The following is a 27,066-nucleotide window of genomic DNA, read 5'->3' as shown; positions in this document are numbered from 1 at the left end:
TGAGAAACCTTGATATATTTATTACAGTGATTCTGAATCCGTCTTCTACTTTGTCACCTTCTCAGCTTTCATATATAGAAATTTGGAAGTTCTTTTTATTAGTACATTAGAAAGTAAAGCATAAAATGAGTCTGGATTCTGATTTTGCTCTTGCTGTTTACTTTCTTCCTGTTTCTTGCCTGATTTTGGAGATAGAATTCAATCCTATGTAACTTCAATTTCTGTATTTAGAACCCAGATTATTTTTCAAGTTTGTGCTATGATTGCTAAATGACATTTAAAAACCCTTATATTAATTTATATCTTGCTGAGAAAGAATTATGCAAAGTGGATGGAAAGGGTTATTATATGGAAATGCCTATTTAACATTCAATGAATAACTCTTTGCTTAGTGAAAACTTAATTTGATAAATTTATAGCATTGAGGAAGTAAGGATGTTATTTATTTTACCTGAAGCTTTTTTGAAGTAATATTCAAGCTGTATTAAGATATGGAACATTTAGTGTGATTCTATAGTCTCTTTTAAATGGCATTCAGAGATTAAAAATAAAACACATAAATAAACAACCTAATTAAAAGTGGGCAAAAGATTGGAACAGAAACTTCACCAAAGAATATATAGGGATGTCAAACAATCATTTGCAAAGATACTCAACATCATATGTCTAAAGGGAAGATACAACTACACATTTATTAGAATGGCCAAAATTCAAAACACCAACAACATCAAATGCTGGTGAGGACGTAGAACAGGAACCCTCATTCATTACTGGTGGAAATGCAAAATGATGTGATCACTGGGAAGACAGTGCAACAGTTCCTTATAAAACAAAACATACCCTTATCATATGATCCAGCAACAACACTCCATGATATTTATCCAAATAAGTCAAACATTTATGTCTACATATTAACTAGTACATGAATGTTTATAGCAACTTTATTCATGAGTACCAAAACCTGGAATCATCCAACATGTTCTTTGGTAAGTGAATGGATGAATAAACTATGGTACATTCAGACAATAGAAGACTATACAGAGCTAATAAGAAATGAGCTATCAGGTTAGAGAAAGACGTGATAGAATCTTAAATGTGTATTACTAAGTGAAAGAAGCCAATATGAGAAGGCTGCATGCCATATGGTTCAAACTATATGACATTCAGGAATAGGCAAATCAATGGAGACAGTAAAAAGATGAGTGTTTTTCAGAGGTTAGGGAGAGGGAGGAATGAATAGGTAGAGCACAGAAGACTGTTTGGAGAGTGAGCTGCCCTGTAGAATATTCTGATGGCAGATGTGTATCATTATGCAGTTGACCCTTGAACAACATGGGTTTGAAATGCACAGATCCACTTATATAGGAATTATTTTTTCAATAAGTATATCGAAAACATTTTGCAGTTTTGTGACAATGTGAAAAAAACTCACAGGGGAACTGTGTGACCTAAAAATAAAACAATTAAGAAAACGTTATTTTATGAATGTATAAAATATATATGTAGATACCAGTTTATTTTATCATTTACAATCATTAAATATACACAAATATATTATAAAAAGTTATTTATCAAAACATATGCATACACTTGCAGACTATACATGGTGCCATTCTCAGTTAAGCGATAACAGAATTAAAGATGTAGTATTAAATTATAACTGCATAAAATTAACTGTAATAATTTTGTACTTTTTACACTCATCTTGCATGGCCTCCATGATCTCCTCATACTCCTCAATGTTCAGCAGCTTCTCAGGCAGCACCATATTCACAAGGCACAGGACCTTTGTTGGGTGGCCGCCCATCTGCACCTGGAAGCACATCAGGCATGGCACTTAAAAAAATTGTTTAATGAGAAAATTCGTCTAAAAAAATATGAAACTGCCACAGGAATGGGGCCATGAGGCTGGAAATGGGTCAGGGGAAGACTACAGAGGAAAGAATCAACTACATTAAGTAACCATGGAGAAGATCAGAGAGGACCAGGGGCAAGAGAAATGGAACCATGATCCTGGTAAGGATAAGAACAAGGCACTGAGGGCCAGACAACAAAATTCCAAATAGTTTGACCATAAAATATAAACATACTGTGTTTCTAGTGTGCAGAAGGAGTGGAGAAAGGGGATATAAGGGAGAAGGAGAGGCTGTTTTAGAATATATGGGGGTCCTATTCTGTCCTGCTGTGCACCCTATCCCTATTTCAACCCTTTCCTTCTGTGCCTGTGTGGGTGCATGTGTCTGTGTGGGCCTGTGTGTGTATTCCCCCAGTCCCCTCCATTCCCTGACCCTCCACAAATCTCTTCCTTTCACTTTTTTTTTTTTTTGAGACAGAGTCTTGCTCTCCCACCCAGGCTGGAGTGCAGTGGTGCAATCTCTGCTGACTGCAACCTCCCGGGTTCAAGTGATTCTCCTGCTTCAGCCTTATGAGTAGTTGGGACTACAGGTGCACACCACCACATCCCCACCAACTTTTAATTGTTTTTATTTTTTCTGTTAAAGAAATGCTTTATTAACACAAACACATACACCACAAACTATAAAGAACTAAAAGATTTAAATACCTCTGTCATAGTAATCAGGAGCTAATTCAACATCCAGGGTTGGTGAAATGCTTGAAAGAGAGTACAGTGGATTGGACTGTCATGGTGGAGAGAGCATCTTCACAGGTGAAGGGGAACCCAGCTACAACAGCTTTTTAAATTCCCTCTCCTCTTCAAGGATCATAAGAGGCATTCCATTGGAAGGAATGTGCAATCTGTGCTCTTCAAGCAGGTGAAAACTCTCAAAACCCAATTATTCCTGTTCTCTGATGATATGATCTTATAACTAGAAAAATCTAAAGACTCCACCACAAAACTCTTAGATTTGATAAATGAATTCAATCAATATCAGAATCTAAAATCAATGTACAAAAATCATTAGCATTTCTATACACTAATAATGATTTGGCTGACAACCAAATGAAGAAACCAATCCCATTTAGAATAGCTACAAAAAATTAAAATACCTAGAAGTGTATTTAATCAAGGAGGTGAATCTCTATAAGGAAAACTACAAAACACTGATGAGAGAAATTGTAGTTGACAGAGAAAAATGAAAAAACATTCTATGCTCATGGATTAGAAGAATAAAAATCATAACATGACCATACTTCCCAAAGTAATCTATGGATTCAATGCAATTCCTATTAAAATATCAATGGCATTTTTCACAGAATTAGAAAAAACAATTCTAAAATTCGTATGGAAGCAGAAAAAAAAAAAAAAAAGCTGGAGACCTCACACTGCCTAAGTTCAAATTATACTGTAAGGATATAGTAATCAAAACAGCATGATACTATAACAACAGACACATAGATCAATGGAATAGAATAGAGAATCCAGAAATAAAGCCTCACATTTACAGCCAACTGATCTTTAACAAAACCAACAAAAACATACACTGGAGAAAGGACACCTTTTTCAATAAAGTGCTGGGAAAGAAAAATTGAATCACCATTTGCAAAAGAATGAAACTAGACCCATATTTCTCACCAGGTATACAAGAATCAACTCAAGGTGGATTACATATTTAATTGTAAGACGTGGAACCATGAAAATACTAGAAGGACACTAGGAATAAACTCTTGTAAGCATTGGTCTAAGGAAATAATTTATTACTAAGACCTCAAAAGCACAGGCAACAAGAACAAAAATAGACAAATGGGAGTTAATTAAATGAAAAAGTGTCTGCACAACAAAAGAAATAATCAACAGAGTAAACAGAGAACCTGTGGAATAAAATAAAATATTTGCAAACTATGCATCTGACAGGGGACTAATATCTAGAATTTAAAAGGAACTCAAGAACAGCAACCAAAACTAAATAATCCCATTAAAAATGAAGAAATGACATGAATAGACACTTTTAAAAAGAAGGCAAACAACCAGCAGGCTTACTCAGAATGCTAATCATCAGAGAAATGCAAATTGAAAGCACAATGAGGCCTCAACTTATGTCAGTGAGAATGGCTGTTATAAAAAGACAAAAAGTAAAAGATGTTGGCAAGGATGTGGAGAATAGGAAACTCACATGCCATTGTTGGGAATGTAAACTGGTACAACCTCTATGGAAAAATCTATAAATATTTTTCAAAGAACTAAAAATAGAACTACCGTAAGTTCTAACTACCATATTTTTGGTAGTTTACCAAAAAAATAAACTACCATAGCCAGCATAGATAGCCAGCAATCTTACTACTGACTATATCCCCAAAGGAAAATAAATCATTTTATCAAAAAGACATCTTAACCTGTATGTTTATTATAGTGCTATTCACAATTGCAAAGACATGGATTCAACCTAAGTGTCTATCAACATATTATTAGATAAAGAAAATGTTATATATATACATATATACGTACATATATACATATGCATATGTATACATGTATAGATCATGAATATGTACATGATTTATATGTATATGTATATATAGATATATACATATAGATACACACCTGTATACATATATACACAGATATATATATCATATATTGTCACTCACAAGTGAGGTTAAATAATGTGTACACATGGATGTAGAGTGTGGAGTGACAGACAATAGAGACGCTGAAGGACAAGGGGGAGGAGGGAGAGTGGATGATGAATTACTAAATGGGCATAATGTACATTAATCAAGTGATGAATATACTAAAAACCCTGACTTCACCACTACACAAGGTATGCATGTAACAAAATTACATTTGTATCCTGAAGTTTATACTAAATAAATAAATAAAAAGTTGGGGCCAGTCACAATGGCTTACACCTGTAATCCTGGCACGTTAGGAGGCTGAGGTGGGTGGATTGCTGGAGCACAGGAGTTTGAGAGCAGCTTGGGCAACAAGGCAAAACCCTGTCTCTACTAAAAATACAAAACATTATCTGGGTTTGATGGTATGCATGCAGTCCTAGCTATTCGAGAGGCTGAAGTGGGAAAATCACCTGAGCCTAGGAAGTTAAAGTTGCAGTGAATTGTGATCACTCCACTGCACTCTAGCCTGGGCAATGGGAGTGAGACCCAGTGTAAAAAAAAAAAGAAAAAAAAAAAAAAGAAAAATTACCTACCGACTATTGCTTTTTTGATGAGCCCAAGTGTTGAGAGAATCCACTTAAAAATACTGTTTGTGCCTAATCATCTTTGCTTGGGCAGTTTGTGTCTCCCGTAAATTGTGTATCATAGTAAAAAGTACCTTCTAGTCATTCTCATGTATTTTTCATCATGTTTAGTGCAATACTGTAAACCTTGATCAGCACCATGGGATCCATAGAAAGTGCCAGTAGTAATGCTGGAAGTGCTCTGCAGAAGCAAAGCCATGACTTACAATAAATAGTTGAATTGCTTCATACATACTGTGGATTGAGGTCTGTGACTGCGTTTACCCACCATTTCAAGATAAATGAGTCCAGCTTAAGGGCCACTGTAAAAAAGGAAAAGAAAATTTGTGAAGCCCTTGCTGCACTGTGCCATCAGGCACAAAAACCTTGCACATTTTACAAAGTAAATTTTTATCTCATATTCAAAATGCAGCTATTATGTGGGTGCAGGAAAGAAAGGCATACCTAGAGACCCTAATATAATATGAAAAATGAAGTCATTGTATGGCAACTTAAAGCAAAAGAAAGGTGAAGGATCTAAAGCTGGAGAATTTAATGCCAGTGAAGGATGGTTTGATAATTTTAGAAAAAGGTGACTTTAAAAATGTTAAGACAACAGAAGCAGCAGCTTCTTCTGACTAACAGGCAGCAGAGTTTTCAGACACCATTAAGAAAGTCATGGAGGATAAAGGATATCTGCCTGAACAGGGTTTTAATAAAGACAACATTGCCCTATTCTGGAAAAATCAATGCCAAGGACATTTATTACTAAGGAAGGGAAGTGAACACCAGGATTTAAGACAGAATGGGACAGGCTAACTCTACTCTTTTAAGCAAATGCGGTTGTGTTTATAATCAGGACTACTCTTATCTATACAGCTACTAAATCATGAGCCTCAGAGGCAAAAGATAAACACCAGCCTCCAGTCCTTTGGTTGTACCTTGAAAAGGCCTGGACAATGAGAACTCTTTTTATGGATTGATTCTCTCCCTGAAGTTAGAAAGTACATTGCCAGTAAGACACTGCTTGTTAAAGTTCTTTTGATATTGGACAATGCCCCGATCATTAAAAACCACATGAGCTTAATACTGAAGTCATCGAAGTGGTCTACTTGCTCCCAAATGTGTCTAATTTAGCCTCTAGATCAGGAGGTCATAAGGATCTCTGAAGCTCATTACACATGGTCCTCTATGGAAAGGATTGCCAACGCTATAGAGGAAAGAACCCTGAGAGAGAGAGAGAGAGAATATAATGAAAGTTTGAAAGGATACACCATCGAAATTGCCATTGTTGTTGCAGAAGAATCCATAAAAGCCATCAAGCCCCAAACAATAAACTCCTGCTGGGAAAAACTGTGTCCAGATGTTGTGCATGACTTAACAGGATTTATAACAGAGCCAGTAAAGGAAATCGTGAAAGAGATTGTGGAGATGGCAAAAGAGATTGTGGGGGGTGGGGTGAAGAGTTTCAAGATATGAGTCTTGGAGAAATTCAAGAGTGAATAGACACCACACCAGAAGAGTAAACAGATGATTCCCTGATAGACATGAATACTTCCAAACCAGTGCAGATGATGGGGAAGAAGATGTAAAAAAAAAGAAGCAGCACTATAAAACAAGTTGACGTTAGACATCTAGCAGAATGATTCTGATTATTCAAAGCTACCTCTTTTACAGCACAGACCCTTCGATGATACTGGCACTAAATCTGAAGCAAATGATAAAAGGATTGGTGCCATACTGAAACATTTTTAGAAAAATGTCAGAGAGAAATTATGATCGTTTTCCATAAAGTGACACCATGTACCTGCCTCCACTGCCTCCCCTTTCACCTCCTCCACATCTTCTACCCCTGCATCTCCTTCGTCCTCCACCTCCTCCTCAGCCTACTCAATGTGGAGGCAATGAGGATGAAGACCTTTATGATGATCCACTTTCACTAAATGAATAGTAAGTGTATTTTCTCTTTCTTAAAACTTTCCTCAATAATATTTTATCTTCCCTAGCTTACTTTATTGTAAGAATACAGCATATAATACATATAGCATTCAAAATATGAGTTGACTGTTCATGTTATTGGTAAGGTTTTGGGTCAACAGTAGACTATTAGTAGTTAGGTTTTTGAGGAGTCAAAAGTTGCACATGAATTCTTCACTGTGCAGGGGCCCCATACGGTACCTAACCCATTGTTGTTCAAGGGTCAACTGTATATTTGGCAAACTCATAGAAAGTACAGCACTACAGACTTTGGGTGCTGATGGGATAATGTAGGGTTATCGGTGATCACAAATGTACCATACTGGTGCAGGATGGTGATAGCAGGGGAGGCTGTGCATGTGTGGGAATAGGGGGTATGGTGGAACTCTGTATTTTCTACTTGATTTTTCTGTGAACCTAAAACTGCTCTAAAAAATAAAATCTATTTTATTTAAAAAAGAGCAAAACATAGAGATCATTAAAGACAAGAGAAAAGTCATGTTAATTGAAAGAAATTGAGAGTGTTGAAAGAGGAGGGAATCTAGAATTTGGAAACTCTAGCACAGCAAAATGCCAGCTAGACAGGTCTTCATATTCCAGGTGATACATAGGCACTAAGTGACCATAGTGCCCAGCAAGCTCTGACACTGGCTAAAGGGTTTTCAACCCGATCCTTTGAATAATTTTCTACTGTTTGATAGGTCTGTATCTCCAAATTTATAAGTGAAATCAATGAGTAAATTCTACATGTATGTGTATAATTTTAAAATTGATTTAAAAAATTGTATAAAATCAGGTAAATTCAATTTATTAGTTCTTACATGTATTAAATGATAAAAATCTATGCATATTTTATATTTTTATAATTGAACTGTTATTATTATTATTTTCTCATGTATAGATTCACCATGATAAAAAGGACAAGATATATATTTTTGGAAAAGCAATGGTTCTTACACCAGGAAGACTTTTTCAAGCAGATTGCTGGGCCCCATCCCCAGAGTTTCTGATTCAGTAGGTCTGGGGGCGGGACCTAAGAAGTTGCATTTCTAATAACATGTTGCTGAAACTGCTGGTGCAAGATCTCACTTCAAACACTACTGACATGTAATTAGTGTTGAATAAAGTGATTTCTCATTCATGAGTTAATCTTTATCACAACCAATGCACATCATTATTCTCATTTTATGCAAGTAGACTCTGAGCCTCAGAGGGTTAAATAGATGTCCCACGATCACTCAAATGATGTGTCAAAAAGAACAAGAGGGAAGTCTTTTTTGTACCTACTGTTTTCTGGTATCCTTCCTTTGATATGTAGGATTATCTCTAATATTGCATTTGATTGTGCTTTATTTCAGAAGGTGGAGTTTTGGTCTACGTATTATTTCCTCCATTATTTACAGCAAGTGCTATTATTCATGCCTGAGTCAGCATTTTTGTTACTTTTTCATTCGTGTGTAAAACATTGTCTGTGAATGGAATAAAACATTTATAATAATAGACAGAATATAAATTTCAGAGAGGGAGTGGGTAAAATTTTTATTACATGTTTTAGACACAGTGGTCCTTGGCCCTGTGTCATATGTTCAATTATTGCTACACTCTCTTTATAACTATGAACTTGAATTTCAGAGACTGAAGCAAAAGAAATTTGGAGAATGAAAGTGAATTAACATTTATTCAGGACCTACCTGAGATAGACACTTTATTAAGCCTATTATCTCACTTTTAATAAGGATAGAGGGAAATTAGAACAGAGGAAGATATGAATATGCAGGCAAAATTAAAATATTATTTGTGACAAACTAAAACAAATTTTAAGTTTCAATATATAAAATATTGTCTATGAATGGAATAAAAGCCTTTATAACAATGGACAGATCCAAATTTCTAATATGCTATAATTCTGATTCAAATTAAGTACTGATGAATCCACACTTTCTGCAATATCACTTTGCAAAGCAAAATTATGCCAGTTGACTCCTGTCTTCAGAGTTTGAGAGTTCTATTTCTTCAAGTATATAGTTTTAAAATTTTTAAATTATATGTATATTCATATTTATTTCCAGGCATTCTGCCTACTTTTGTTCTGGTCTTTCCATGTTTTTTTTCTTTTTCTTTTTCCCTCCTTCACTGCTTGAGTCCAACACAAACGATTCCCTTTCAACGCACGGTTCTGCTCATTATTTAAGATGGAAATATGGCTAAAAAGGCATTTTTCTCATGCTATTTCTAGGATACCTCAAATTCAGCCTTGCTTCTAGTCCAATTCTTATGGAAAACCCAACCAACAGCTTCTGGAAAACCTAACCAGCATCTCCAGCAAAACAAGTTTATATTCCGTGGCCCATTTACCATCTACTCCAGTAAAAAACAAATTGGTTGAACCGTATTGCCATTATAAGTCTATTGTAGCAGCAAATTTTATGGAATAACTCAACCATAATTACAAAGAAAAACCAACATAGCAATAAAGCAATTTTAAAGAGTATTTCTTATTTAGCCCAAATTTTCTATTCTCGGAAAATGGTCATCTTAAACCCAAGAAGGGTCAGCACTGGCAGGAGACAAACAACAGACTGCTGATGTGTTTCTTAAAAAGTCACCATCTTCACAGGAGGACTTGACTCCAGGCTGTAAAAATGTATTCTCAAATTTTACAAGAACAAAAGTCTCTCCCGAGTGGTGAGAGTGTAGAATACGTTTTCACAAGATGGATCTTCCAGGAGTATAAATGGGTGATTGCCCTTTATATGCAAGGTTTCCACTTGCCTTAGGAAGGTTTGTAGTTTACATATAGACTCTGGAAGCACAGGGCTCACTATTAGAACAAGAACTTTAGTCTACAAATAGCATAGCTTATCCTCTGTTTGGTCTGGTGGGGCAGTGAGTGTGTTGGCACCGTTTTCTTTTATCATCGGCTCATCTGAAGTTCATGACTAATTGCTTAAAAAATATGCAATCACCTTTTTAATGTATTTAACTAATTTTCTTCTTTGTTACTCTGACAACCTTTTATTAAATGCCTTTTTTGAGTACAGTTGACATTATAAAAATTTTTTTCATCATGATCCCATTGAGCCTTATGGCTGAAATTTCCTGGTCTATATTAACTTTAAAATAAACTCACACTGCTTTCTCAATGAAATAGCCATTTCTTTTTGTTTTGACTTGGCATTCATCATATATTCAGTTTTCATATCCATTGTTTTTAATTTTTTGCCTTTTAAAGAGTTCTAGCACAGAATTAACTGTGCTGAGATGTAAGGATATGTTTGTTCCAGCAGTATGAAAAATAAAACTAGATTTGTCTTTTAAAAGGGATACCAGTCTCAGATATTTCCTTATAGCAATGCAAAAACAAACTATTATGACTCAGTCATGGGATTGCTGGATTGTCTGGCTTTGAATTCCTAGTTAGTCTCAGTTGCTTATTTTTTAAAAACGGGATTATATAAATTGCTATTCAAAGCATCATTTTGATTATTAAATGTGAAAATATTTGTTTTGAGCAAGCCCTCAATAAAGAATAACTCTATCGTGTACAAGTTACTTGGTTCAGTGGCGGTATTGTTTTAATTTATATTTTAAAATTCTATGGCAACCAGAATCACTCTAGTATTGCCCTGATTTTCTCTTTATTTCTTTATTTCTCCAGACTTCCGATGTATTTCTGTCATGATGCAATTTGACAAGTAATTAATTTGTTGATGGCTAGGGAGGAAGGCAGTTTCCGAGCCCTCCCTGGATACACGGGTCTTTGGCAGAATTGGTCCCCACTTTGCTTTAAAGGGACAATAAAGGGAAAGCTGGGTCTTCACAACCAGGTATGAAAATGTTAGGCGGTGGATTACTTTTGGTTTATGCATGTTGGTATGTAAGTGACACTGCCTATCCTCTCAGGGCATAGGATCGACCTATATAGAAATAATTGAGGAGCCCACCCAGTTTGTTGACCTAACCAGACTTTGAGAACAGGACTGAATTTTGTCCAATTTAGGGCACAATGAGTTTTCAGGCCATGAGAACATTTCAGGGTCGAAAAATGTTAAGGGAACTTTGCCATTATTCTGAGTCAATGTCCCATAAATGTATGGGCCATGTGTTAGGAGGACGAAAGGGCAGTGAGGTGATTGGAAAAGTAGAAAGAAGGTGTGTCCCTGTTTTTTCCCTCAAACCTCTTTGACTCTGCTGGCTCATCTCCTTTAGAGTCCTGTTCCTCTCCCAGAACATTAAACATGGGGATTTACAGGGTTCCTTCCTTACACCACTGCTCTTCTCACTAAACACACTCTGGAGTGATCTCATCTACTCTCAGAATCTTCATTACCACCTATATCTCCCTTTCAGATATTTCCCCTGACACTCACGTTCTTCATTCCAACTGCTGGTTGTATTATTTCTGTCAATGGGTTTCATGGGCTGTTCAATCTCAGTGCATGTCAAATTAAAATCTTCATGGTACCAACTCAGCAAACTCCCATCTCTGTAGATTCTGTGTTATCACTGTGCATCTGTTCCTCAACTTAGAATTATCTGTGGTTCCCTCCTCCCCTTCAGCTTCCACATCCATTAGGACTTGACAATTTTACTTTTTATTACTTAAATCTGTGTCTTCTAGTCTATGTCCAACTCCTATGCATTATCTTTTTTTTTTTTTTTTTTTTTTTTTTTTTTGCTGTATTTGCAGTAGCCTTCTAACTAGATCCATTCTCCACACAGCCACCAGAATGATGGATATGAAATGTAAATCTTATTATGTTTCTTTCAGCCATAAGGTAAAGTTCAAATCCTTAGGGTGACATAAAAAGCCTTCCATGATCTGCTACTGACTGAACACTCATGGTCCATACTGAGTGCTCCAGTTTTATGCAGCAGCTTCTGGGCCTCTGCCCACAGCAAACTACTTTTCTGTATCATTTGTTGTTGTTGCTATCTCCTTGAACTTTTGTGCCATTCCTTACCTCTCCACCTACATAAATCCTACAGCTTCTTTAAATCTTAGTTGAGATGATCACTTCCTCCAGGAGCCTCCATTGTATTGATTTGCCATTTAAGTTCTGTTATCATTTGTCGTAATTCGAGTTCTTTAGAAGCAACGTATCAGAGGAAAATTCATGGAAAAGTGTTAAGAAGCATTCCCTGGAAAAACCAACTGGGAAATGAGGAAGATGGACTAATAGGGAAAATGAATCAGACAGATAAAATTGTGTTATCAAGCAAAATTCTACAGTAACTTTGGCTCAGTCTCCCAGGGAGGCTCTGAAAAGAAAAACGTGTAGGTCACACCTCAGAGTTGTCTTGATTGGCATAAAGGAGATGAAAGAGTTACAGTTCTGCTTCCTGCAGTTATTGTTAGGGGCTACCCTCCAGGACAATGTAAATTCTCAGCCATTTGTGTAAATAGGCAAATGTGTACTGGCTTGTGTGAGTGAAAGCACATTTCACAAGAGTTGCACAATAATGGTAAAGAGGTCAAGGGAGTAAGACTGGAGCATCTGTTCCTGGATTCAATTCTTGATGGTTCTATAATATTGCTATATTAAAAAAGTGAGGCTTATGTAGCTTATCACAGCCTGGGAAAACATACTACAAAAGGGACTGTGGGGTATTTCAGTAAGAGAGGATGGGGAGGGGCTTTTTATAGGGTTCAGGCTTGTGCTGAATGATTCTCAGGAGGGCTTAGGGAAGTGGCCACCAGGCTTCTGTTGATGCTGTTGAGGAGCAGCAGCAGTTCAGCAATTGGGTACCTCAATGATCTTTGTCTGAGAGGCAAAAGATTGCAGTAGGGCTGAGATGTCATTGGTGGGAAAGCAGCAGTTGACTCAGAAGATGTAGCTATAAAGTGTTAGTCATTTTATAGCTACAACATGGACTTGGAGTTATACTGAAAACATTGTTTTCTATAGACCTTGCTAGGTATAATTGAAAACATTCTATTAGGAGAAGCACAGTTTAATTATCAGCAGGGTTTATTTTCACTTTCTCATCAATCATCACCATCATGAGTTAGTCCATAAATCCTACTATACAGGGAAGATTAAACAACCAACATACTACTCAGCTTTGGGGGTTTATGGTTTAAAGCAATTTCCTCTCAAACAGAAATTCAGACAAGCTCGTAATATGTCTCAATTGCTTTTTTGGGTGCTAAAACACTCCAGTTTATATTAGGTGGTTACTATCAGGAGACTTTGGGCAAAAGGTTGGGACTGACAGTCAAGTTGATGTGGCAGTCTGGTGCTCACTTAATACTCTACTACTCTGTGTGCTTGGAGATGGAAAGAAAGCAAATGAAACATTTCTTTTTTCCAGATAGGCCACATTTCCAAAGTTATTTTCACTGGCTTATTGAAGCTGAATGATCATTAAGGTCCCTGCACAAAACAGATACACTCAAACTGAGTAATCGGAAGAAAGTATAATACAGGGATCAGTTGGAAAGATGTGGACAAGGAAAACCATATGGGAAGTCAAGAACCCGGAACTAGTGGAGACTGTTATTCCTAGGCCCAAAGGAGTAAGGGAAGGAAGTAGTGATAGAATCTAGAGACAGAGCAGATTGTCTGGAAAAGGCAGCCTGACAGAAAAATGATCTTCATTCATGGGATAGAGCAAGCTGAGGTGATCCTCCCTCCAAGGAGCCAGGGGCAAAAATGCTCAGGCTTTATTCTGCTTACTTCCCTCTGTGTCTTACTGGTGCTCTCCACTGGCCAATACAACAGGAAACCAGAAGGCAAGGGGACTCTTTGAAAAGGTCCATTCGAATCAGCCTCCTGGATCAGAGTAGGATGGATCTGAAGTGGTAGATGGAAGAAATCTGGCACAGCCCATCTAGAGTGATGATAGAATTTTCTCAGCTGTTATGGATCAGAGGTCTCTGAATCTGCCTTCATCTGAATTGTCATATTTACGTCAACAAAGAGGAATATGAACCAAATTGGCCCATGGAAAGTTTGGCAGTGAATAACAAAGTTCTGGGATCTGTTGCCTTTGACTATAAACTGTTCTGAAGATTGCTGGAATAGCTTAAAGCTCACCAGATTGCTACGTCTCTAATTATAGGTAAAATAGTAGACTTGCAAAAAAAAAAAAAAAATAGATTGTACTCATCTGTGAATATGATGACAAGAAATGTACCCATGTATTGCATCTAGTTATTTCAGGAATAAATATTTGATTTTGGGCCATTTACAGTTGTTTATTAATATGCCAAGAGTTTGCTCTACAGGTAATTCAATTATGTCATGGCATGTGAATTTGCCTAAAGGTTTTCAACAAATCTTAACGTATATAAGTAGTGTCAAGATCTCTACAAAAAAGACACTTGTGCCCCACACATAAAATTTAGAAAATGCTGTTTTGAGTTGAGAGTTACATGAATGAAAAACATACAAAGGAAAAGCACTTAGCAGTTTTCTCATAGGCAAATTTAATTGTTGAAGTCTCAGAAGTAGTTGAGAATAGCAGGAGGATGGTTGTTGGGGGGACGGTAGGGAATGCCATTGTGAACAGCTATTCTGGAGATCAGTGGTAGGTAAATTAGGCAAAAGGATCTGGGAGAACACATCTACCTGGAGCGATGTTGTCTGCATCAATATCGACATCACCTCTTTCTCTAACCAGCGAGCAAAGGAGCAAAGGAGCAAAGATTATGCACATGAAAGAATGCTGATAAGCACGAAATGACTCAGGCATAAGTCTCAGTAATGGAGGGAATTTCTTTGAAGTCTCAGAAGAAATACAGTTGCCAAATTTCTATAAAATGAGTAAAATTCAATTTCAAGGAAAGATTGAAATAATTCAGTTTAGAGAGGTCAAGAATAGGGAGGAAAAATAAGTGTGACCAAAGCAAGCAATAATATGGAAACTGGAAAATAAATATTACTAAGAATTCAACAATGTATCAGGCTTCCTTTTAGAAATATGTGGTGCGTGAAATACATTATGGAGGCATGACTAAAGGATAGAAAAGCTTTCAACCATGTTAATCCATGTTAGTCTTTGAATGCCATATGACCCGGGGCAAGTCTTTGCATCCATTTGGTGCCAGTTTTCTTATCTGTAAAGGCCAGAGTTGGAATTGGTAATCTTGAGAGATTTTTTAAAATTCTTATTTTCATTTTTTACCCTGTAGTCCATGTGGTCAGTAAACATTTTTCTAATGGTAAATATATATTACACTAAATAACCCTGTTTCCTGCCAAAGACTCTAATCTTTATTGATTTATTTAATTGGGTATAACTCACAAAGAGGAAGTTTGTAAGTGCACAAATCTCAAGTGGAGAGCTCAGTGAATTTTTACGTGCATCTGTCTAATCACCACCCGAATCAAGACAAAATATTTCTAGCACCTCAGAAGGTTTTCCTGTGCCCCTTCCCAGTCAATACCGTCTTGTCTAGTAGTCATCTAGTCTGACATCTATTTTATTTTATTTATTTATGTATTTATTTTTGAGATGGAGTTTTGCCCGGTTGCCCAGGCTGGAGTGCAGTGGTGATCTTGGCTCACTGCAACCTCTGCCTCCCAGATTCAAGCAATTCTCCTGCCTCAGGCTCTTGAGTAGCTGAGATTACAGGCATGTGCCACCACGCCTGTTTAATTTTTGTATTTTTGGTAGAGACAGGGTTTCGCCATATTGGCCAGGCTGGTCTCAAACTCCTGACTCCTGACCTTGAGTGATATGCCAGCCTGGGCTTCCCAAAGTGCTGGGATTTTAGGTGTGAGCCACTCTGCCTGGCCTGACTTCTATTTTAGTAGTTGATTAATTTTATTTGCCTGTTCTTGAATTTTATATTCATAAATCATGAAGTATTCAAACACAGTATTCTCTAACTTAGTTGTTGTGTTATTCAAAATAGATAATCTTTAAGTGTAATTGGTATTAATAATCTTATTATGATGTTGTATAACTTTATGTACTCTTTACATTTTATACAACTAAGGTGATCTACTCTACTTTTTATTTATTGTACAGCTAATTGTGTGGTTTTCTTTCAGATGGGAATAGTCTCCATTCTCAAATACGACTGTCTAATTATCACTCAAATGTCAAAATCCATTTCAAGTCTACTGCCTCTGGAAAATCTTTTTCTAACTATTTCAGTCCACGTCACTGCCCTGTTTTCTTATCTCTATGTTGTTCTTAGTCTATATTATTTACCATGGATATTAATTATATAGTACTTTATATTTTATCTGTTCCACATATTTGTGGTATCTTCCGTCTAAAAAATTGCATGTGCCAATGAAAAGGCAGTTTCATCTGTTATTTTTTAAAATCCTAGAATAATAAAAATACCACAGAATAGAAATGGTTGACAATATGTGTGTGTGTGTGTGTGTGTGTGTGTGTGTGTGTGTGTGTGTATGTGTCTGTGTCTGTGTCTTTCTCTCCATTGTATAGTCACTGTATGAAAATGTGAGCACTGGAGTCAAACAGCCTGAGCTTGGATTGAAGCTACCATTTATAAGCAGTGGATTTATGGGTAAGTTACCTAAGTTACCTAACTCTTTTAAGCTTTGATTTGCCATCTGTAAAATGGAGGTCATGGCAAAATTTAACAAACATGTAAAGTGCTCAGGACTTTTTGTCTTAATGAGGCATTTAGTCTTATTATACTCTGTTCCAAAATCACCCTTTATATGTGGTTGTGTCACATTTTCATGAACATGACTCTGGTCTTAGAACTGAGCTAGTGAATTGTGTTTAAGTGCTTGTCTCTCAAAAAATTGTCTTAGAGTGATACATTTCAGACGATCAGTTAAAGAAATAACTCTTTTTCCTACTTTTAGGCCTGTATCAGTTGGTTTTAATACAAGCTACTAGCAGGAATTGCCACTACCTTCTGATGTAGCATTTACTAACCTCTTGTTAGGTTCCAGATTGGGGTGTGCGCATATGTGTGTGTTTTGGGGGAATGGCATTAGGTTTTTAGTAGATGAAATATGTAATGTGTAACTAGTTAATGGAAATGACCTGAAATATTCCTACTTGAATTTCTAGGATGGCTTTTTCTTCAGTGAAATTTTTGAAATAAATAAAATTAGAAGTAAAATATTATTAAAATAGTGTAAAATATCTCTTTTTAAAGTGACTTTTAGCCATAGACTCAAGGAAATGAGATATTTATTTGTATTCAAAACTCTAGTGAGACTATAATTTGGTTAAAGAACTCCTAGAGGAATATTAATCCAAATTTATTAGAAAATAATGGAAAGCCATTCTTTTGAGGACTGCAATTCAAATGATTTCCAGTCTTGTCTTCATGTATTCTATGTAAATATCGACCATTTAAAGTTAAGCCTTGAAATGCAGGGAGGATGGAGCATGCCATTACATACTGTTGTGGTTACACTACAGGGTAACAAGCCTGTGCCAGAGATCTTCTCCTGCATCAGCCTTCTGTTCAAGTCAACATATCATTAAAAACAAAATCCCCCAAAACAGCAAAAAAATTTTCATGGACTCCAAGACGAATGTAGCTTTCTTACCATATTAGAACTAATTCAATTCTAACATAATACCCTGTTTCTCTCATCTGTTCCAATTCGTGGGTATTTACATAGCAATTTTGGTCCATATTTTGGTAATGATGTAGATTTATGGAGGCTCATAATAGATGACTCATACAAAATCTTTTTTTTTTTCATTTCTGGAATCCTCTTGGCATGACTTCCAAAACTCAGCCACTAATAGAACATAAATATAGAGTGGCTATGTTTCTATTTCTAGAAAAAAGTGTAGTAAACTATAGTACTTAAGACATGGGGGTGGTTGGATTTGGGTATTTCCAAATCAGCAAAACATACTCATTTGCAACTTTTAAGGGTCATTTTCATTCTGAGTTTATCTTGGTGTTTTGTAATAACATGACTGACTTTGGCAATTCCATTTATATACACATTCTATATTTTTTCTTTAGTTTTTTCCTACTTATTCTTGGAGAAACTCAATTGGGTTCTAAGAACATTTTGGGAAATTTGGAAGTTTAGAGCAAATATATAAAACTTTTAAATATCCTTTTTGTTAAAAGGATTTATTTATCCTGCTGAAAAAATTTTAGCACTTGCTGTTTAGTATGTTTGCTAGGTAATATGGTATTAAAATTGGAATTGAGTTTCATTTTGATATCTTGCAATGAAAATAAATATTTTGTTTTAAGTAAAAGGAGAATCTGTTTCAATGTGTGAAATAATACAGAAAGAAAGGAACATATTAACTTAAATATGTAAGTTCAAATTTGCCATTAAAATGTTTACTCTTAGTTTTTTATCTAAACCTGAAAACAACCATGAATCAGATTCCTTCATTTTTGGAAATGGAAGAAAACTTGATTTTTTTGAAACTGAGATTTATAATCCCTTCAATATTCACCAAATGATTAAAACTGAGAGCCTGCTATATGCCAGATGCGTTAAGATCCAAGGATTCAGTGGTAAGCAAAACAGATGCAGACACTGCCCTGGCCTCCTGGAGCACACAAAAAAGAGTCACACATTTTCTTCATGACTTTTTTATCTTGCAATGCAATTTATACATTAATTATATGTAAACGACTATTCAATATAATACTATATACTGAATTCTTAATCATATCACTTACATGATGATGATTCAAGTATATAGTTAATGAAAATATTATGCTTAGTCCTTATCAAATACTATTTACAGAAAAAAATCTGTATAGAAACTCCCAGTACTCTTGAATGTTTACATTTTATTGCTATCAAATAAAGATGCAAGTAATTGCTAAAAATGACATCTATAAATATTCATAAGTGAGACACGATGTTTGTGTATCCTAATTGTATTTTAAGCATACACAGTTTAATCAAAGGCAGACTTTAAAATGATAATTAATGTAACTGACATTGCACTAATGCAAGACATTTATAGAAGGTACATTTATTAAGTTAAGCACATTTATAGCACATGTGGATGCTGGATAATTAAAATAACCTCTGCGTGGAAATTTACTTTAGAAACGAACACAGGAAATCTTTTAATTTTCATGTTTTGAGTAATTGTATTTGAATATTCTTTTCTTCCCAGAAGTGGTTATTTCATTTTTTTAAAGGGAATTTAATAAGTTTAAATTTCTTATTTTTCCAGATATGTTAAGGAAATAATAGGTACTGTAACTCTGATCAAGTGCTTTATTCCCAGCTCCAAAATGTTTAATAATTTTCGCATAATATTGATTGTATTTAGTTTTGTGTTACATTCCCTAATTTCTATGACTTTTATTAAAAAGATGAGTGTTAGAGTTTATGCATATATACTATGGTGGACTAGTGACATACCACCCTAATCTCTCTTCTGGATTACAGGAATTATTCTTTTAGCTGCTGATAGTGCTGCTGGAAGAAGGTCATCAGCTATCAATCCTCTTTGGGGATGGTACCACATCCCCTGTCTGAAGCAGCCCACATTCAAACATTGGTCACTGTAGAGTAGGAAGACTAGCCAGTCTCTGAGGGGCTTTTTAGCTTCAGAGCACCTGTGGGGTCTGCTGAGACTGTTGGTGTTGGTATTGCAGGGTTACTGTTAAACTCTGCTCCTTACCTCTTCTTTCCACAGGTATTGCTCCTAAGAGCTATCTCAAATAAACATTCCATCTCAGAGTGGGCTGTCTGAGGAACTCAAGCTTGGAATGTGCCCACTGACTCAGAAGTCAAATGTCATTGTGTATCGACAGTAAATTCAAGCAGCTATTATTGCATTGAAATGTATTCTGGTCAGTTAATTGATGTAAATATTAATGAAGATAGAGAATTTTTATTTTAGTAGTATTTTTTGATTCTTTAAAACAATCAACTTCTTCACTTAATCATGGTTAGCTAATGATTAATTAAAAACAGATGAACAATACTGCAAATAATTGATCTTAACAGAAAAATAAAGCAATTCCATAGAAGTCACATTTTCTTTGGTGAAAGCCTTAGTACTATTTTGACCTGCTGATTTAGCAGGCTGCGATCTGATTTTAAACAAAGGAAAAAAAGATGAAACAGACGCTTGTTAATCATGCTGGAACTTCTAAAACAGCTGTTGCTATGGGAGATATTGTCCCAGTATTTCTTTTGAATTTTACATGAGGACATTTACTCCCTTTTCCACATCGCAAATTACAGGAGTGATTTAGGTAGTTCTAAGACACCTAACCCCCTTTTCCTCTTTGAATGTACAACACTGCTATTTGGCATCCATTTGAATGTAATGCCTTTTCAGCAAAGCAAGGAAATGTCTATGAACTATAATTGCTCCCTGCAAACGTGCTTTATTATTAACACAATTTCTCAAGTAAGCTGTAAAGAATAGAGACTGTGCTAAGGGAGTTAATAAAACAATACCACTATTTCCCTAGCCAGTTTTTCCAGGTGCTGCCCCTCTCAAACAAAATCTATAGTTGCAGAATAGCATAACCCCTACACATGTATCAGTGGTGAAAACCGGAGAGGTGAGGCTCGTCCAAGAGAAACAAGATTAAAAATTCAGCAAGAGACAGAAATCTGGACATGCACCAAGCAACTTTTCATCAGCATGTCTGCCTGAGAGGAAACATTTTCCAGTGTCCTCCTTCCTTTTTCTTTGAAAATGAGCTCAACGGCCGTGTTCCCAGGCACTGTAACAAATGAGCTGCTTCAGGCACAGAGAGGCATTAATAAATGATGCTATTTGTTAAAGGTAGCTTAGACGTCCCGCTCCCTCAAGTCGATGTCAAACCCAGTGAAACAACAGCTCTAACAAATTTCTCTGCGGTCCACATTGGGTCTTGATTGTGTTTTGTTTTATGGCGCAGGAGGTTCAAGTGGACAGGGCAGATGTGGTGGGGTGAAGGAGCTCTATTATATATGCTGACCTCTATTAAGGAAATGGCAGAATTTCCGGAACTCGTTAGCTACTTCCTCTTAGTATTTTCCACTTTCTCTCCAGCTGTGGATGCCGAAGCCCTTGAACAAAGGCGCAGAAGGCCCAGAGCCAGCAGAGGGCGCATCCCTGGGCCCTAAGCCGAGGAGGCTTCCACCTGTCTACAGGAAACAACACCGCTTGCAGTTGCAAGGTTTGTCCTCAACCTACTGTTATATGGCTTGAGCCATTAATCCACCCCTATCACGCAGGAACATTCAGAAGTTAGGGACATTAAAAACACACAGGGCTCAAGTGTTTTGCACTAAGCTTGTTTACAGGAAAAGGAGAGCCTGGTGAGTCATCCTTCTATTTTCAAATGGAAACTACCCAGAATTTGTGAGTGCACTTGCAACTCTACGCATTTAAAGCGATCAAACATTAAATATTAATGTGAATGACGTGGGAGCAGAACGCTGTTTACCAGGTAACTATGATAGAATGATTTTAAAGGTATTATGAGAAGGCGGGGAATTAGAAAGATACTTTGCCTTAGCTGTTTTTATTTTTTTATCCACCTGGGTATAGGAGAACTATTCAGTATTTGGTGGGGAGCAGGGTAACAGAAAGGTTACCATCATTAGTGATTCTAAATTACAGCAAACCCATTGCAAGTGGCAATTCGCCAATAGACCATGATACAGGCTGTAGCTTAAAACAGGAAAAGGAAGTGGGGCTAAAGGAGGAGAGAGGATAAGAAGAGCGTTAACACTGGTGGAGGATTCAAAAGAAGCCTTGCTGCCCTTCTCTGAACACTGTCACTCTCCTTCCAGTGAGGTGCTACACAGTTATTTTAAAGCTATGTCATTCTATACCTTTGCAGAGCCTTGCAGGTTGGTGAAATCAGCTAACTGGGTGAGCTTATCTTCTGTATATTCATTCAAGTGATGTAAATACTGAACAGAATGGACCTTATGGTATGTGTCTAGGAGCCTTCCTCTAAGGTGACACTGTTTAATTAATCAGTATTGCTTAACATAATTTGTTTAATAAAATATAAACCCTGCTAATTTGCTTTAATTCAATCCACACATCTTCTGTTGTCTTCAAGACCAAGACTTGCCAAGTGGCTTGCTGAATAAAGACACACTTTATCATTTTCAAGTCAAGAAAGCAGAGAGCTAAAGCACAGACTTCCAAGCTAGCCTGCCTCAGTTTTAATCTTGGCTTAAGTTTGTACAGTTACTGTATGTCTTTGAGCAAGTTACTTTTCTTGCCTTAGTTTTCTTATCGGTAAAGTGGGGATGATAATAGTTTACACTTCGGAGGGTTTCTGTGTGGATGAGATGAGTTAGTGACAACTGTATATGCTCAGAAAGCACGGAGTCCACAGTCAGTACTGCCCAAGTGTTTGTTCTTATTGTCATTGTCATAATCATCATCGAGTGATCCTCCCCAAACAGTGATCACATCATGGTCTGTTGGTATTTAACCTATGTTGACACCCAGTGATTACTATTCTACATCTATATGTCCTTGGGTAGATTACCTAATCTCTGTGAGCCTCAGGGATTTTTTTTCCATATAAAATAGAAATGAGAATATGAATTTGATATTCATTTAGTTAAAAGCAGCATATTGAGTAACTAATATGTTTCTTCCATAATCTAGATACTAGAGACGTTTTATTCAAAGTGAATAAAACAAAATGATGTCTAAAAATCATTCTAGAGTTTTCCTGCAAATCTTCCCTGTTGAGGCATCTCTCTTTTAAAAGTGTAGAATATATATACACACACATTTATATATGGGCTAGGAATATACAGTAATATATATATATAGTAATATATACATATATATATATGGGTTAGGAAATGCTCAGCAGATGTAATACATGCAGTGAATATGAGATATCTAAACTATGTGTTCTTCCAAATACAGCATTAATTTGCTGAAAGCTTTTTTCTCCAAGTAGCTGAAGTTGTTAACACTTTGGAAAAAGCAAGTGAATCTGCACATGATTATCTACATCTATATGTCCTTGGGTAGATTACTTAACCTCTCTGAGTCTCAGAGTTTTTTTTTTCTTATAAAATAAGAGTGAGAATATGAATTTGATATCCATTTAGTCAAAAGCAGCATATCGAGTAATTATGTTTCTTCCATAATCTAAGCACTAGAGATGTTTTATTCAAAGTGAATAAAACAAAGTCTTTGCTGTGATGATAAACATATGTAAAAAGTACATAGTATGTTAAGTGGTTTAAAAATGTGCCATATGAATATAAAACAGAAAAGAGGCCAAAGAGTGATATAGAGCAGGAGCAGCAGATATGATAGCTTTTCTAATAGTGGATGCTGGCATGTTTGAAAATTCTTGGTGTCGCAGCTGTAACATTATGAATTTTTTCATCAAAACTGAAAGGTGAAGAAATCTCTTTAAAAGTCTTCACTGGCACATGAGACTTTTCTCCAAGAATCTTCTTTTTGAAGCTACCGCAGAATGGCTTCTGACATTCTGGAAACCAGAACAGGGGCTTTTGCGGGAAAATTCTTCCAATATGCCCCCATGTAGGGAGCATGGCTGGCCGTATCCTCAGGAAAAAGATATTTTCCCATGTGTTCATGGCTTCAGTATCTCTTCATGACAAAAGAAGATAATTATATTTGTATTTTTCAGTAATTAATTGTTTGCTCTGAAATCACTCAAACTTGTTTTTTCTTTTTAAGATGGAGTCTTACTCTGTTGTCCAAGCTGGAGTGCAGTGGCGCCATCTTGGCTCACTGCAACTTCCGTCTCCTGGGTTCAAGTGATTCTCCTGTCTCAGCCTCCCAAGTAGCTGGGACTACAGGCACGGGCCACCATGCCTGGCTAATTTTGTTGTTTTTCTTACAGAGGGGATTTTGCCACATTGACTAGGCTGGTCTTGAACTCCTGACTCAAGTGATCTGCCCTCCTTTGCTTCCCAAAGTGCTGAGATTATAGGGATGAGACACTGAGCCTGGAAAATCACTCAAATTTAACACTGGAATTAGAATTACCAGTATTTTCTATGTAGATACTTTCATTCTCATCTGGAAACTCATAGCTGGAACATCAACAATGCACTGAATTACCTGTATTTCTCCCCTTTAGAACTTTTCCCAGAGAAGTCTTGATGTCCTTGGACCTTTTCAGTTATCATAGCTTAGAAAAAAGCACAGTCCTTAAGAGGCTGTGGTAACTGAAAATTATTTCTGGGCTGTCAGATATGCTTAATAAAAGTTTTAGTAAACTCAGTGACTTCTGTACAGCACATGTAATCTTAATGTGAAAGACATTTTACATTTTTCATCTGGCAAAACCCTATGCAACACAGTTGGAATTATTCTTCAAGAAGTGTCAGCAGGGTGCTGAAACAAATCATGGGCTAAGCTTTGGTCACAGCTTGTCCATTTTTAGGTTCTCCAGGACCCAAATTGTCTATCACTGTATAGAAGACCCACAAGTATCTCTTCCTTCAGCACTCTTCTTGCTATTTCACCTTTTTCTCAGTCCTTACTCTTTTCCAGTTGAAGAGCTTTCCATGTATAAATCAAAAGTGGAGGTTGGTCCCAGAGATTGGACCTGAGTTAAAATCTGTTTTCTATATTTTCCTTGTCAAATAGGATTGTCTGAATTTCAAATCATGTTAGTTTGCTTACTCTGGCTAAATTTCTTATTTCTTTTGTTGATTAATTTTTGATATTTGATCATAGTTGTACAAATATTTTCAATTATTTCCAACTATGTGATTTAGTTTTTAGGCAATACACTGGGTTTCCCCTCCAAATTTATGAGCCTTGTCAATATTATCCAGAACTTTGATGTCTGAACAGGCCTCCCATGAAGAATGTTCTCCTTAACTTTACTTTTGAATGCACTCTATGAAATAGCATGCTGCATTTTTAGATTTGTCACTCATACTAAACTCCACATTCACATACTAGTTATGAATATATTTGGACAGTTGAATTATACAAAGCAATTGTTTTGAGCTTTATCAAGATTAAAGTTCACTTGTATAGAGGACGCATTTTAAAACACTCTAAGGTCTTCTTAAATTTGAGCAACATGTGAATAAGTCACTACCACCAATAGCCTATCTATTCAGGTTCAATGCTGTTTTTATAAGTACTTTCTATTTGGGCTTTCAAAAATGTAAGTGGGATGAGAGAGAGTAAACAGTCGTCATTTGTTCTCTTCCAGGATTAGATTACATGATAGTTGCTTAGTTACAGCTCTACACAGTGTAAGTACCTTTATGTGTAAATACAGATTTCAAAATCTCTAAAGGTGTACCCTGGGTCAGAGAGGTTTTTCGCAGCTCCAGAAAATGCGTGCTCTTGGTTTCTCACAAAAAGGCATCAGCCAAACATGTTTGGTGATGGGAATGTAAATAGTGAAACAAATCTACCAACAGTAATAAGAAAAGAAAAGAACTTACTTGATTCCTAGAACCCAAGGTACAAAAAGGCAAAGCTAACTGGAAAGTGCCTCAGGTGGTGCATCATGTCTACCAGGTGCATTTTGTGACACTGTTTGCTTTTCTTTAGTACTTTTCCACTAACTCCATCAAATATTTATAAACAACCTTCTCCCTTTTCAGTCCTGCCAATTAATTCCATTCAAAACTAAGTCATTTGGTGCTAAGTACCCAGTTCTTGCCATGGTGCTCCAGGGGCCATAGAATGACTGAGTTTGGTCTCAGTAATGCCTCTCTTGCTATTCCATTCCCACCAGTGATGTTGAGAGCTAGAGAGTTGGGGGACAGAGCTAGCAGGGGATTTCCTTTCCGTTCTTGTTCCAGAGTGGCTGCAATGAAGATAAGATAAACAAGCAACGTCTGTGCAAGGCACTGCCCACTTCTGTCTTGGTGGAAAAATGCTTCTGAAAGTCAGGGACAAGGGGGAGACTGATGCCTACATCTGTTCCTGGTTAATTTCCCTTAATTACCACCAGATCAGCCTTGTACCCTGTCCCTTGTTTGTACTCAGAAAAAAGTTTCTTTTACAAATGTTTAACCTGAAAACTTTGTAGATATAAAAAAATACCTACAGCACAGTGCAAAGGCTCAACTCTGCCAGCACCCACCAGCCAAGGGCTTTAGGGACTGCTTATAGATGTTTATTTTTAAAGTTTAACCAAATGGCTGAGAAACAACTATTTTGAACCCCACCTATTCTTAAACAGATTGTAACTAGATTACAAGTAAAAACCCCAAGAAGCTGTTTTTAAATTAGTTAAAACTTGTATAATATCCAAGAAATTTATACAAGTTAATTCTCCATTTCTCTCTCAAATTCCTTGTTTAAGTTATTTTCATAATTGGATGAATGAGCAATTTTCCTATTCTGTTAGAATATCTATGAGATAATGATAAAGAGAAAAAAATTAATCAAATGGAAGAATTTGCAGAGGGATATTAGGTTCAGAAATAAATTATTTCAACATGTGAGGTTTTTATTGGGCTGCCAAAGAAAATCCATGGAGTAGGTCACGAGAATAGAATCAGTAGCTAGTAGGCTTAGGTTTCTTGGTTTAGCAAAAGTTAAGATGGTGTTCAGATATTACATTTTCTAAGAAGTTGGGTGGTTTGGAGCAGAATATGTACTTACAATTTTAATTTCAAAAAACAGATTTTGGAAACTTGATTAGAAATGAATTTAACAATTACTAATTTTTGTCATTAATAATGGCTCACATTATCTTTGACTATATTTTATTCCAATATTTTAAATTTTAAGAACTGGGCTAGAAGGAAGAAAATTGGGTTATAGTCCTGATTTTGGACACTAACAAACAATGAAACTTTGGGAAAATTCATTTAAATTTTAGAGGCCTCAGTTTTCACTAAATGTGAACATTGCAATGTCTAATTAACGTACTTTCTAGCCTTCCAGCTCTAAAATTTACTCCAAGAAAAGTGAAGACATTTTCACCATCACTTCAGGTGTGTCCTCTGCTTTCTAATCATATTTGGTTAGAAATGGTACCAACTTCTCTGAATGCTCTGTAGTTATTGCAAATTTGTGCTATTCAGATAGTAAACTTTCGCTCCTTAAACAAAAGTTTGAA

General features: G+C 36.2%; 2 long non-coding RNA genes across 2 annotated transcripts in view; one reads left to right on the top strand and one right to left on the bottom strand.

The window, feature by feature from the left end:
* Positions 1 to 27,066, bottom strand: part of LOC140713260 (uncharacterized) — a 54,782-nt gene that overhangs the window by 8,396 nt on the left and 19,320 nt on the right. The window lies entirely within an intron of this gene.
* The window catches only part of LOC140713259 (uncharacterized), a 58,830-nt gene continuing 53,155 nt past the window's right edge, over positions 21,392 to 27,066 (top strand). Inside the window, exon 1 of the long non-coding RNA XR_012095150.1 lies at positions 21,392 to 21,884. This is a non-coding gene — a long non-coding RNA (uncharacterized lncRNA). The remainder of the gene's footprint in view (positions 21,885 to 27,066) is intronic.

This window comes from Chlorocebus sabaeus, chromosome 13 (assembly GCF_047675955.1).
Source record: "Chlorocebus sabaeus isolate Y175 chromosome 13, mChlSab1.0.hap1, whole genome shotgun sequence".
In the NCBI taxonomy this organism is placed as follows: Eukaryota; Metazoa; Chordata; class Mammalia; order Primates; family Cercopithecidae; genus Chlorocebus; species Chlorocebus sabaeus.
The sequence above is the reverse complement of the archived record's forward strand: the minus strand, read 5'-3'. Positions and strand labels throughout refer to the sequence as shown.